A 2147-nucleotide genomic window follows, 5' to 3' on the forward strand; every position below is an offset into this window, starting at 1 on the left:
AAAGTATAACGCGAGTTTCATTTGTTGGTTGTGGTGGACGCTAAGGTAAATAATCATTTAAAATAGCTTCTTTGTTGACCTCATTAAGCCTTAAAATGAGGCTAAAATTATAGAATATTACACATAAGGAACAACCTAATCCAAACTTCTTATTTTACAGATGAAACAGACTGGCACCGAGAGGGTAAGTGACTTACATAAGGTTACTCAGAATCTTACATGTTAGGCATGGAGTTTGAACTCAAAATTTCTTAAATACAGCCATGTGTTTTTTAAATTGCCTCCCTATCCAGAGCTTAGTTTGAAAATGGAGATACAGGAAAACAATTACTGACTCATAAAATACTATCTCAACAAACCTTTATGATTCCTAGTCCTAGGGTAGATTAGCAATGCTGTTTCGTGGCATAAAATACTTTAATAAAGACAACTGCGCATTGTGGTTAGAAATCAAAACAAATTTATTCTGAAATTGATAGCATTAACATATTTACTCAAATATGGTTATAAGGTTTGAGTTTAGAAAATAAACTGGATTGTTCTTTAACTGTGCCTCTTCAGGTAATAATTCATGTAAAGCTATTATTCCAGTTGGTACTGATTAATCCCAGAGATTATTTGTAGAGCAGCTGGGAAGAAAGGCATGTTCCGAAATGACTTCATATATAAACACTTCTCTTATAAATATGACTTATTTTTCATTGGTATTATTCCTTGATCCCTGTATTCCTATGAGGTGATCCAGAGACAGAAATTAAAATAAAATTAATTAATTCAGTTGGCAAACTGTCTAAGAGGATTACATTGATTCCCATTCAGATTAATTTTGGGTAAATGGCTTTCCTTAAAATGTAATTCCCTGATTTCAAAGTGGCTCATAAATGAGAAAGAGGCCAAGAGGGAGCAGAGATGTTGGTTAGTGGATCTTATTAACATTTCAATCATACAGGCCTGTTGTTACTCTCTTTCAACTTTTGTTTTCTTTTCATTAAATTAGTTACTTTGTATTATTACAACATAGTGAACTCTTCAGTTTTCATAACATTTTTAAACAGTGATTTAAATTGTGGGCAAAATAATAAATATAAGAATATGGTATCCTTTAATGTTCGTTGCTCAATAGCTTGCAGTTCTCTTCTCTTAAAACCCTATCTCTTTGATCATCCATAGCAAATAATAAAATTTTAGAATTCTAAAAAGGGGCACGAGGCAGTATATCTAACTGCTGAGGCCAAAAATAGATTCGACTCAGTAGCAAAAGGAGGCACAGGGGTAATTGAATACCTTTAACTTAGAGACAGAGAAAGAAGACTAACAGCACAATTTCAGACACAGGTACTTTTCTTTAGGTTTTCACTATCCTCTTCTTAGCGTCCAAATAAAAAAAAAAAAAAACATGAAATATTTATCATTCTAGTCCAAAATAGGCCTAGGATGCTTGAAAACATATGTATGTCAGAGTCCTATCTTTCATGTGAGTTGTACCCCTGGCATGAACTAAGGTGTGATACTTATGAGGATGTTGTACCAATAGCATTGTCATGATTAAACAGGTTATGTGAGTTCTTAGCCACATTGCTCATTTCTAGCCTTTCTGTGCCTTCCTCTATTACATCCTTTTTCTCAATAGAAAATTCAAATGGCATTGTAAATTTGAGGCAACCCAATTGTAGCTCTGTAGCCAATTAAATTGTCAGGCCCTCGAGGAAAGCCAGTATTTTTCTGCCAAGTACAGCTACTGCAAAGTGTTGAATTATTATAAAACCATAGACCAGGTGGTCAGTATAAAACCTAGACTATGATAAGCAATCTACTTTTATCTGTGTTTATCTCTTTTCCCTAATGAGGCTCATTAGGGCTTGGTACATGAGAAGGACAATTCAGGGTTGATCACTCCTTTCTAAATATCCCTGTTCAGTTGCTTCTTTGTAAAAAGACAAAAAACAAAACAAAACAAACACACAAACATTAGAGGTCATTCTATATTGCTTGTTTTATGATATGAAAGACAAAGATTTCATTTTTCTCTTTTCTAATGTTGTTCTACAAGAATGGGCAGCCAGTTTTTTAAAAAATCTTTTATTTGTGTTACTACATTCCTATGAAATGATTCACCTTACATTTACTATATAAAACACTTTCTCATA

Source organism: Canis lupus, chromosome X (assembly GCF_011100685.1).
Source record: "Canis lupus familiaris isolate Mischka breed German Shepherd chromosome X, alternate assembly UU_Cfam_GSD_1.0, whole genome shotgun sequence".
NCBI classification, from domain to species: domain Eukaryota; kingdom Metazoa; phylum Chordata; class Mammalia; order Carnivora; family Canidae; genus Canis; species Canis lupus.